Below are 12,105 nucleotides of genomic sequence, written 5' to 3'. Positions count from 1 at the left end.
TATTAATTGTTTGCTATTGCCCCGACGCACGCGCGTGTCCAAAACGACTTAGGCAGGCGAAATCCCAATTTGACCTGCCGAGGATGCGAGCGCAATCTGGATATCAATTTCGCAACTTACCTGTCCGAGCGCGCCGCTGTTGGTATGGTAGAAATGCTGGAAAAGGGGTTTGTGTTAAAGTTTTCTCGTAACAGAATTATGTTTTCTCGTACATTCAAATTACAATCCAACGCCACCATGTCTATAGGTAGTGGTTAAGTCGTACTTAATCATTTTTTTTTGGGACGGATTTCACTGCGAGAAATTAAATATTTTGTTCGCTAACACCTTGCGCCACACAGAAGGCCTGCGCGGTCAGGGGTCGGGGTGGTTGGGGATCATTTTTTCCTTCACGGACGCCGACATCCACGCTGACGCCGGATTTTCTGCGACACCGGGCCCTTCATGCTATCGCGTTAAAACCGCGCCTGTCGTCCCCGCGCCCTGTGGCCTCGGTGGCTGTGCGCAGACCACTAATCCGCTGCATTTCGCCATGCAGGTTAGTGGAAAGTATCATTCTTACGGAAAAAATCCAGCAACTATTTTCTAATACAGCGGTGCTGCGCCACAATTGTTGTGGAATGTGTTCATGCAATGCAGCCATTGTTGCTTTTGTCGGGTGATATAGAAACCAACCCTGGCCCACCCGATATTGAGGACGTAATGACTGAGTTAGGAAAGCTAGCTGCAGGCCAGTCAAAACTAATTACCGAAGTACTAGCCCTGAAAAGCAAGCTACTGACGACACACGAAACCCTATCAGACCTAAGTAAACGCGTGGCTGATTTAGAAGGACATTATAAAGGAATTTCATTCATATGAACCGACCTAGATACCACCCAAATGGCAGGCCAGATCGCTCGCCTTGCTACACAGATGGATGTTACCGATAACAGGTCACGTCGTAATAATCTAATATTTTAGAATATCCCCAATCCTAAGGCAAAAGAAACGTTTGCAGAATCTGAAAAAATTATTATCCGGCACTGCAATGAACACTTGAACTTCGTCGTTGTTCCCAATCACATTGAGCGTGCGCATCGCCTTGGACGCCATATAGAAGGCCGTGCTCGGCCGCTCATCGCAAGGTTTAATCAATTCAAAAATAATCTCTCCTTTCTAATGGCCCCAAATTTAAGGAAAGTAATTTCAGCGTCGGTGAAGATTTCTCTCAGCTCATCAGATTTGCTCGCAAACACCTTATCGCTTTCGCCAAATCGAAATCCGCGCCCTTTTCTCCGCGCTTCAAAACGTTGCACATTGGTACCAAACGGTACGTGTTTGACCATTCCACAGAATCTATTAAAGAAATATTGTAGCAATTGCCCATTCACCAAAACGGGCCTTCCTGCCTTCGGCCTGCCCCGCGATCAAACTTGTTGGTTTTCGCTATCTTTACTAACATACGCAGCTTCATCGCAAAACGGGACATTATTTCTAATCTTGTCTCGTCATCTTGCAGCAATATTCTAATATTAACGGAAACATGGCTTACAGGAGGCGTAACAGACAGCGAGGTGCTCGCTGACCTACCAAATTTTCAACTGTTTCGGAACGATCGCAGGGTCACCAGGGGGGGGGGGGGGGGTGAGTACTTGTCGCCGTGGGCCAAAATATATCCTGGACATCTGTATACATTGTGTCCGATTTTGAAACCCTATGGCTTAAATGCCATGCCGCACTTCATTCGATTTTACTAGGCGTTTGCTATAGATGCCTTCATAGTACTCCAGACTTCTCTTTCAAGTTCAATAATATCCTAAGTGAACTAACGACCAAAGACCATAACATGCATGTAATTCTATATTTCTGACATTAATTTCCCTAATATCGATTGGTCAAGACGGCCAGCGGCTCCATCCAGGGAATCGCACGAGTCCCTTGAGCTATGGCTCAACTTTAACTTATCCCAAATGCTCACAGAACCCGTGTTACCGGTAACTGCCAAAATATTCTACACCTTGTCTTAACAAGTAATCCCGAGGGCGTGTCATTCATCGCGTGTCTTCCCAAAATCAGAGACCATAAAGTGATTCACGTCGACTTTGTAATTAAACCCGTGTTGTGCCCGACTGTTAAAAAAAAGTACTATCCGTTTGTATCATAATTACGAAGCAATTAATCATGAACTGAGGTAATTTTACCCCATTTTTGAAAGTGCCCTTCCTTGTCATCATGTAGGCGAAAATTGCCTAATTTTGAAAAAGAAATTAAACGACATGGTTGTCCAATACATTTCCCAAGTTAACATTCATTCCAATTCAGCACAACCCTGGTTCAATAAAGCACTGAAACGATTAAAAAAACAAGAAAAAACATCTCTCCCGCGCAGCTCAGTCCCGTAGCACCCCTGATGCATGGAATAAGTACAAAGCCGCCGAAACTGCTTATCTGGAAGCCATCATCATCATCATCATCATCATCAGCCTATATTTATGTTCGCAGCAGGACGAAGGCCTCTCCCTGCGATCTCCAATTACCCCTGTCTTGCGCTAGCTCATTCCAACTTGCGCCTGCGAATTTCCTAACTTCATCACTCCACCTAGTTCTTTGCCTTTCTCGACTGCGCTTCCCTTCTCTTGGTATCCATTCTGTAACCCTGATGGTCCACCTGTTATCCATCCAACGCATTACATGGCCTGCCCAGCTCCATTTCTTCCGCTTAATGTCAACTAGAATATCGGCTATCCCCGTTTGTCCTCTGATCCACAGCTCTGTCTTCGTGTCCCTTAACATTAGACCTAACATTTTTCGTTCCATCGCTCTGTGTGCGTTCCTTAACTTGTTCTCGAGCTTCTTGTTAACCTCCAAGTTTCCGCCCCATATGTTAGCACCGGTACAATGCAATGATTGTACACTTTTCAATTGTACACAATTCGTCCCCATTGTTGCTGAATTGGACAATGTCATCTGCAAACCGAAGGTTGCTGAGATATTCGCCGTTGATTCTCACTCCTAAGCCTTCCCAATCTAAGAGCTTGAATACTTCTTCTAACCATACTTCTTCTATTGGAGAGATTGTGTCTCCTTGCCTGACCCCTTTCTTGATAGGTAACTTTCTACTTTTTTTGTGGAGAACCAAGGTTGCTGTGCAATCCTTGTAGATATTTGCCAACATATTCACGTGTTCATGCTGTAATCCTTGATTACGCAATGCCTCTATGACTGCTGGTATCTCTACTGAATCAAATGTTTTTTCATAATCTATGAAAGTCATATAAAGAGTTTGATTGTATTCCACAGATTTCTCTATTACCTGGTTGATGACAGGGATATGATACATCGTAGAATATCCCTTCCTGAAACCAGCCTGTTCTCTTGGTTGGCTGAAGTCAAGTGTCGCCCTGATTCTATTTGAAAGTACCTTGGTGAATATCCTATGCAATACTGACAGCAAGCTAATGGCTCTATAATTCTTCAATTCTTTAACGTCTCCCTTCTTATGGATGAGTATCATGTTGGCGTTCTTCCAGCTATCTGGTACACTTGAAGTTGTGAGGCATTGCGTATAAAGGGACGCAAGCTTTTCAAGCATGATATCTCCCCCATCTTTGATTAAATCTACTGTTATTCCATCTTCTCCAGCAGCTTTTCCCCTGGTCATGTCTTTCAAGGCCCTTCTAACTTCATCGCTTGTTATAGAAGGAGCCTCTGTATTCGGTTCATCACTATTTCGAATGAAAGTAGCTTGGCTGTTTTGGGTACTGTACAGGTCAGTATAGAATTCTTCCGCTGCTTTTACTATGTTGTCATCGAAATCGCTGATGATATTACCATGCTTATCTTTCAGTGCATACATCTTGCCTTGTGCTATGCGAAGCTTTATTCTTACTGATTTAATGCTGCGTCCATATTTTACGGCTTGCTCAATCTTTCCCACGTTATAATTTCGGATATCCCTTACTTTCTTCTTGTTGATCAGTTTCGACAGTTCAGCGAATTCTATCTGACGTCTCGAGTTTCATGTTTGACGTCAAACATTTTCTTGTTCTGACGTTTGTTTATTAGGTCCTTTGTTCCTTGGGAGAGCTTACCTATTGGTTGCCTTGGTGCCTTACCTCCCACTTCAATTGCTGCTACTGAGATCAACCTAGTTACGATGTCATTCATTACACATTAGAAGAACTAATTGAAGCACACCGACATGCGCAAATCACGCGCCTCAACCTCACTAGAACAGGCAGAGCAACACTTCGAAGGTTGCAATACCCCGTGGCGACAACCAACAATCAAGAAGTACTCCGCAAGACCCTACACGAGCAAATAATGGTGGCGCCTGTTCCGCGTAACATGCACCCGGAATATCACTTGGGCAGGAGAAAAGCACGAGCGATAACAACGGAAAGGAGATACGGCACTCTCTCCACTGCTCGCTGGACAGATGCGGCCATGTACCCGAATGGAGAGGGCATGGTAATCAGCGTGGCTGGACACAGACAGCAAGAACTGGTATCCGCCTCCGTTCGTACGCAGAACGTCGCCGCAGCCGAAGAGGCCGCTATTGCCCTCGCCATCTCGGCATCGAGACAAAACGAAGAACTATATATTCTTACAGACTGTCAATCAGCATGTCGAGCCTACGCGAACGGCCATCTACATAAAATCGCATGCGATATTCTACATCGCCTCAACGAAATACCCCGCACCACGATAATTTGGAGACCGGGACATGAAGGCGTCAGCGGAAACCATCGTGCACACACGATAGCCCGAGGTCACTGCAACCGGGCACTGCAAGAGACGCCAGAAGACCCAAGTCCAGACACACTACAAACTTACTACGATATACTGCAGCACTACCGCCTTTCGAGAAGAACGATGCCGCCACCCCACCCATCCCTCACCAGAGCTGAAGCCACGACCTGGAGGCAACTCCAGACCAACACCTATCCTCACCTCACGCTCCTTCACGCGATGTACCCCACCCTTTATCAGCCCCTTTGTCCTTTCTGTACAGAGCGAGCTACCCTCTACCACACCACATGGGCATGCCAAAATATCCCCAATAACTCCCCAAATCGAAACGCAACGCACGAGCAGTGGGAGATGGTGCTGACCAGCTCGGCACTGGAGGATCAGCGAAAGCTTATCGCCAGAGCCGAAAGTGCTGCCACCGCCGCTGGGGCCCTGGACTGAAGGCTCCACCCACCACGGAGATCGACGCTTCTCCGTGCGTCATCAAAATAAAGTTTTGTCTCTCTCTCTCTCTCTCTCTCATTACCTCTATGTTGTCTTTATCTTCCTTTTCTAAAGCTGCATATTTGTTTGTGAGCACCAGCCTGAATTGGTCTGCTTTTACCCTTAGTTTACCCTTACCCCGCCAGGCCTGTTTCTTCATGGCTAACTTCATTCTTTCTCTCTTCAAATTGAGAGAAATCCTAGACCTCAATAACCTAGGGTCACTGCACTTTACCTTACCTAACACTTCTACATCCTGCACTGTGCTTGGATCGGCGGAAAGTATGAAATCTATTTAATTCCTTGTTTCTCCATTAGGGCTTTTCCAGGTCCACTTCCTGTTGCTTGCGTTTCCTGAAGAAGGTATAACATTATTCGGAGCCTAGTCCTTTACGCGAATTCTACTAACACCTCTCCTCTTGCATTCCTAGAGTCAATGCCGTAGTTGCCAATTGCTTGCTCCCCAGCCTGCTTTTGCCCCAATTTTGCATTTAAGTCGCCCATGACTACATTGTATATTGAGTTTGCACCTTTTTCATTTCTAATTCAGCATCTTCATAAAACTGTTCTATTTCTTCATTATCGTGACTGGAGGCTGGGGCGTAGGCTTGTACAACCTTCATTCTATACCTCTTCTTCAGCTTTATTACGACAACTGCTACCCTCTCAATACTGCTGTAGAATTCATCAATGTAGCCCGCTATGTTGTTAGGGACTAGAAATCCTACCCCGGATTTTCTCTTATCTGGAAGACCTCTGTAGCAGAGGACGTGGCCGTTAGTTAGCACTGTGTAAGCCTCACCAGTTCTTCTAACCTCACTAAGGCCAATAATATCCCAGGCAATGCCTGATAATTCTTCAAATAGTCCGGCTAAGCTAGCCTCACTCGAGAGGGTGCACGTGTTGAACGTTGCCAGGTTCAGTTTCCAATGCCGGCCTGTCCGGACCCAGAGATTCTTAGCACCCTCTGCCGCGTAGCAGGTCTGACCGCCGCCTTGGACAGGCGCTCCGCAGCCGCTGGGGACTGAGGGCCATGTTTTAGGAGTAATTATTAGGGAGGTAGTACCAGGTAGCACCGAATACTGCACCAGGGAGGCCAGTTCCTGTTCTGGTGAGGGAGTGACTTTGTTGAAGTTTAGAGGGCCTTCCTAATTTGGTTGCACCTTGACTATTATAGCCCCACTATATCTCTCGGCGATTTTTTTTCCGGTGTCAGGTGACACTCCATGCCTGAAAATGACTAAGGATATTTGAGCAAGCTTTGCAGTCGCCGAACTAAACACTTCCTGTAGCGAGAAAGCGACGGACTATTTTTCCCAACAGTCCACGGCAAATGTATTTGGAGGTTTAACGAGTGTATCCACCTGCATTACACGTTAACAAGTTGGTAGCATTGAGATTTCTGGGAACATCGTGCATTTCCATTCGAGGCTTGTATAACGAGATTTGGCACTAGTGACATCCATCAACGCATTGTACGCTCCTAACGTATATTTTAGTGTGCAGCTGCAAATACAGAAAATGGAAGGCAGGCGCTATTGTCTAGATATGATATTGATTGTTGAAAACCTGATACTATGGGGACGTGCCTTCAAGTGAGTGGCAGCAGTGCAACAGGACCGTGACTTGAATTCGCCTCACTTGATTCAAGTTGGGTGTTGAGCTGCTGCGTCATGTCCCGCGCGGTGCCCGAACGATCGCACGTGCTCCGAAAAAAGAAGAGCTGTCGTTGCAGAGCAAATGGGCTTTCCCATGCCAGCCAGCACACCTGATTCGCATAGGCTGTTTCGGGCTACCTCAGGCCGACCGCATTTCGCATCATTAAACTTGCTCTCTGTAAAAGGTAACGCTCTTATTTCAAACACATTCACATCGACATAATCTATTATTATTAGCTTCAAGGATCATCAACGCAGAAAAACAGTTGTAGTGCACGTTAAAGAACCCCAGGTGGTCAAAATTAATCCGGAGCCCTCCACTACAGCGTGCCTCATAATCAGAACTGCTTTTGGCACGTAAAACCCCAGAAAGAAGAACAAACACAACAAAATGCAGTTTATGTCAACGCCTAAATCCAACTAAGACGAACAGCCATATCCTTACGTAGTGGCGGTTCTCTTAGACAAGATAAAGCCTGAGGTCTCCTGCCATTCGCACTCTAAGAGTAGGCTGTAAAGACTTTGGTGAGTGCACGAATCTTTCCATGGTACACGAATATGGATGCACATTTCTGTATAGCATGACTAGACCCATATATATGCATCCATATATTTTCTTTAATTTTTCTGAATTTTGTGCTAGTAGAGCGAATTTAATATAATTCGGGGCTTGTACGTGGCAAAACCACAATTCGGTTGTGAGGCACGCCATAGTGAGGGTTAATTTTGACCGCCAGGGGATCTGCCCCTAATGCACCGCGGTGTTTCACCCCCATCGAGCTTAGCAGCGCAACACCGTAGCCGCTAAGCCATCGCGGCGGGTGTTGTGGTAGTGGAGCTGCCATGATAAAGTTGTTTAATGATTAATGTATTTGGATTCGAAGCTGTATTGAATGCATTTATGTAGTATTTTTCTCTTAAGCTTCAGTTTTTTATGCGCTACATAACCGCCAGACATACCGCCATCACACACACCGAGATAATTTTCAAGCTGCTTTAGGGACATTTTACCGCGACAGCGCTAAGGGTCCCGTGTAGCAGAAAATCCGGTGTCGGCGTCGACGTCGGCGCGCCGGCGTCTGTGGCTGAAAAAATCATCCCGTACTACCCAGACTACGCAGGCTCTCCGCGTGGCGCCCAGACGTTAGTGAACAAAATTGAATTTCTCAATGTAAAATCCGTCAAAAAATCGTAAAGTACGACTTAACCTCACCCTACAGACATGATAGCGTCGGATTGCAATTTTGATGTACGAGAAAACATAATTCTGTTACGAGGAAACTCAAACACAAACCCCTTTTCGAGCATTTCTACCAAACCAACAGCGGCGCGCCCGGGTATGTTACTTGCAAAAACAGCATGCAGATGGCATTCGCCTCCTCGGTACCGTAAAGAGGCGCGCAGAGGCGAAGGTGGAGAAAAAAGAAAGCTCCAGTTACCGGGAAGCCTGACAAGCGATCTTTGAATGCTATCGCGTTCCAATCTTAAAGGCGAAGCTTAAGCATCCACCAAATTTTTGTCTCGATTTCTTCTTTCAGGGAAATAGCATTTTTTAAAAGTCTGGTAATGATATTGCTATATCTGTTAAATTATGTGAGATTGTTCGCGGATGATATTGCCATGCGCGAGAACAGCCGCTTCGCAATTTTTGGTCTAATGGATGATTCAGAACTCTGGATGAGTGTGAGAAAAGTGGGAAATTAAAATAAATTTTTATGCAACAGTATGCATGATTGTAAAATAATAAAGAAGCACCATAATTTTCATATGAACAATGCAGCAGATAACTTAAGTAATTGACTGATGTCAGTTTTAGTTTTATAAATAGTTTAAACTATCAAAATTAAAAACTTTCATTCGCATGGTAAAAATGTATGTGCATACGCTGTGCTCAACCTAGGCTTTTAATGGTGGCGCAACGCATTACAGCTAAATTAACTTTAGTAGTTAGATGTAGAACCCTAATTTGGGAGCAATAGGGAATGCAGAGACTATAGAAGAAAAGTTGGTTTATTCTGACTGCCAAAAACTCCAACGATTACTCTTACCCCACACAGCAAGTATTTCAATTTGCACATACGGACTAAGATTTGTCGATATACATTTTTCTGTCAGCTACAACTACATTGCTTGCGGAGTCATTAACTATGTTCCATAATTTACGAGGATGCCTTGGTAATGTAACATTAATGAAAAAGTTTTTTTTTGTTTACATCGGAGACCATACTCGGTATAAGCTTGGTCATTATTGGGCCAGCTATCGTTCCTCTTCAATTTTCACGGCGGCACAGGCTCTTCTTATTTGTTTTTTAGGCATTTCAGCGAGTTTTTAAGGTAGCAAAATAAAAAAAGAAAGAAAGCCGTAACGAGTTAATAATTTTGCGACGGATTGTTATTCACCAACTGCAATAACGTGCTGACAGACCACCAAATTTATGAATGAATCCTATGCGTGGACAGCACTCTATTCAATTGACTTTAAATACCACATACTTCTGGCTAAATACTTGATCTAAAGGCACTGCTTTCTCAAAGCTGGGTCAAATTCACAACGCAGTAAGTGGTCTCCCCGCCTTCGCTAATCATGTATTGATATATCTTTGGTTTTACAGGAAATAAGTTGTTAACAACTCTGGCCATAGCAACTGAAACAAAATGAAACAAAATGTTTAAACAATACCGGTATAACCTTCGCCGCCTTCTAATAAAGTGGTAGAGCGAAGTACTGCATTGTTGTGTGAAATAGTGTCTGAAATTATATAAAAAAATTGATTTAATAAATTCTGCAGTTACAAGTTGGCCTACATGACCGCCGAGTCGATCTCTAAGGAATTGTTTGGTTATTGCTGTACATTGCCGAATTAAGAAGCAAGTAATGTCCCCTGAAATAGTTCTGCTGCAGTTCAATTAACCCAGAAAAGCATACCTGACCTTCAGGCATTATCATCTCTTACTGTCCATACCATGCGCAAATCAAGGTGGTAGAAGATCATCGCTTAAATGAAAGGTGAAACAAAACAGTGCTTACCGGTGACGTCAGCGGAGCTCTCTTGGTGTCGCCGCCGAGTCCAAGCGCCGGGTTCCTGGATTGTCACACCTTCGCCGGCGACCGAGCGCGCAAGATTCCAAGAAGCGCGCGCCGGGAAAAAAGTCGCCTCCAAGCGCGTTCTGAGCAGGGTTCAAATCGGGCGCCTGCTTTTATAGCGAAACGAGGGTCGGGAGTGTGGAGGAAAAGCCTTGGCGACAAGCAACGCCATTGGCCGCGAAGCCGAGAGGGGGGCGTGGTCGTCTCGCCTCATTCGTCGCGCCCGACGACACGCGCGCATGCGCCTTTAGTCGGCACTTGGCTCGGAGCGGAGAACCAAGTGCGTAGGCGCCGGGCTGTCACCGAAGCAATCGAGTCGCTCGCGACCGAAGCGGCGCCCTTAACGGTGAGCGCAAGGAACTGTTGATTTTGTTCGCCTGTCGACATGAAGCCTTTCTGCGCTGTCACATCGATTTAGGAATTGAATGGCAACGTATTCATGGCATCCAAGCGCAGACACCTGACCGCAAACGCGGCAGGTGGTCTGTCGCGTCGGATTATAAGGTCCTCCCGGTTCTCAATGAGCACGAGCGAGCGTTGTCATACATGCGAGATCACTATTATTTCGTCTTGATTATTATTTTTTTATCTTTTTCAAATTATGCAATTCTTATAATTGCTCCATCTGCTTCGCTTTCACCGTGAGCAACACCTGTTCGACAGGCGAGAACGGTTCTGTCTAAGTGCAGGCAAAAACATAATCTGATCAAACACTTATTTTGAAACAGAGGAAAGGATCAGACGACTCTCAAATGAAATATAATTTTTTATTTCTTTGAACATTTCGGACGCAATCTGTGCGTGTGCTAATAGTAAGATAGCACAGAGCCGGTCTGTTTTAAGAATGTTTTCATTGTGATAGCCATCATACGGACGCTTGAGGATCTCCATTGGTGTTGTCGTGCTGTACGACTATCGCATGCACCGCTCACGTCCAGAGCATAAGCGGAGCCCTCAATCGGCCGTAGCCAGAATAGCGTTTTGCTTGGCGGCGTTTGAAAGCGTCGATGACCCATAGTGCGACGCCACTGGCGGCAACCGCTCCAAGACCGTCCGCGGAGTTCGGGAGAAAGTGCAAAACTCGTGTTTTGCATTTTGCGGATATGCATCTGTTTGATGTTCTGGATGTCGTGTATATTCAGCCCCGAAATCAACGCTGCGTGCTACTTTATTGTTCGGGATGCATACCCGATAGCATGTGTACATTGACACATCGTTAATCTGCATATCTGCTGGACATACAAACTGTCCGACGTATACCTCCGTCAAAATGTTACGTACAGAGAGACACAGGCACTGTGTCTGTGGCTAAAGGTACGTTGGACATCTCGCTCCCAATTTTTTTATAGGTATACGTTAGGCGCATCCGGCTCTGTCTTTATAGGATAGGATAGTTCACTCTGACAAAAGATTTAAAAGGTATAATGTAGCGTTCAATGCACGGCCACTAAAATCAGCTCAAGCACCTCTGCGAAGGAAATCAAGTTAAAGGTGAGTCGATGTGGACTCAGTGGACTTATCCTTCAACGCTGCACACAGCAGCGAACAACACGCGGGTATTCTACTTAAATAAATGACAAACATAAGAATATATATCCACATGTGTACATGTATGCACTAAAGATACACACATGTAGAATCGTATACATATATAAATACACGATAAAAATACATAAAATGCTGAACATAACACCCGCCAAAAATTTTGATCAGGGGATCAGAAGTGATCAACACGTACTTAGTGTAGTCGGTGCAAACGTGGCTGGGGACTCTCTTTTCTAACGAGAAACGTGCAGCGGCTGTTTGTGTTCAATGCGTTGTGGACAACGTACGTATAAGGCGCACAAGAATTAGTTTGTAGAAACTCCGAAACCCTAAAAAATCAGGCCGCATAAATCTGAACAATTTGCAGTCAGTGGCTAATATTACAAGTAAAGGAGCTGTCGCAAGTGGGCCATTTTGCTAGCGTTGTGGCAAAATCTCTGATTTCTACGCTGATTGCCTGGTTTGAATACCAATTGGCAAACTTGTTTACTTGTTTTGTTTCTTTTGTTTCTGTTGCCTGCGGCAATTTGCATAACATGGCGCAAACCTTTCCGCTCCTTACATGATGACACAAAACAGTGCGTCATCACTGCTACCGGA

The 12,105-nt window shown here is 45.1% G+C and overlaps 1 protein-coding gene across 1 annotated transcript in view; it reads right to left on the bottom strand.

The window, feature by feature from the left end:
• Positions 1 to 10,033, bottom strand: part of LOC119451010 (prothoracicostatic peptides) — a 367,379-nt gene extending 357,346 nt beyond the window's left edge. Inside the window, exon 1 of the mRNA XM_037714445.2 lies at positions 9,904 to 10,033. The gene's annotated coding sequence lies outside the window, so the exon portion shown is untranslated. The remainder of the gene's footprint in view (positions 1 to 9,903) is intronic.
• Positions 10,034 to 12,105: the final 2,072 nt, after the last annotated feature.

This window comes from Dermacentor silvarum, chromosome 4 (assembly GCF_013339745.2).
Source record: "Dermacentor silvarum isolate Dsil-2018 chromosome 4, BIME_Dsil_1.4, whole genome shotgun sequence".
Classification (NCBI taxonomy): Eukaryota; Metazoa; Arthropoda; class Arachnida; order Ixodida; family Ixodidae; genus Dermacentor; species Dermacentor silvarum.
Note: the sequence above shows the minus strand (reverse complement) of the source record. Positions and strands in the feature narration are given on the sequence as shown.